Here is a 720-nt window from a genome sequence, read left to right on the forward strand (position 1 = left end):
TATTTTTATTTTTTTTGTTTTTATTTATTTTTATTTATTTATTTTTATTCTGTTTATTTGTTTTTTTATCTCTTTATTTATGTTTTTAGTTTTTTGTATTTTGCGGCTATTGCAAAAGAAAGTGCACATATTGCGCTCACTGAGGCTTATAAAGGTATTTTATTTATTTTATTTGTTTATTTGTTTTGTTTTTATTTGTTTTTATTTGTTTGTTTTTATTTATTTTATTTATCTTTTTATTTATAATTATTTAATTTAGTTTTGGTGCGGAAATTGCAAAAGAAAGTGCACATATTGCGCTTACTGAGGCTTATAAAGGTATTTATTTTTATTTATTTATTTATTTATTTATTTCTGTTTATTTGTTTTTATTTTTATTTATTTGTTTTTGTTTTATTTGTTTTTGTTTTATTTGTTTATTTTATTTATCTGTTTAGTTTTTTGTATTTTGCGGCTATTGCAAAAGAAAGTGCACATATTGCGCTTACTGAGGCTTATAAAGGTATTTATTTTATTTTATTTATTTTATTTGTTTTTATTTTTATTTATTTTTATTTATTTTTATTTATTTTTATTTATTTGTTTTTATTTATTTATTTTTATATTTATAATTATGTTTGTATTTATAATTATGTAATTTAGTAGTGGTGATAAAAAAAGAAGAAAGTGCTAGGGTTTAGGGTTTAGGGTTTAGGGTTTAGGGTTTAGGGTTTAGGGTTT

The sequence above is a fragment of the Eimeria mitis genome, genomic scaffold, assembly GCF_000499745.2.
Source record: "Eimeria mitis Houghton genomic scaffold, Emh_scaff235, whole genome shotgun sequence".
NCBI classification, from domain to species: domain Eukaryota; phylum Apicomplexa; class Conoidasida; order Eucoccidiorida; family Eimeriidae; genus Eimeria; species Eimeria mitis.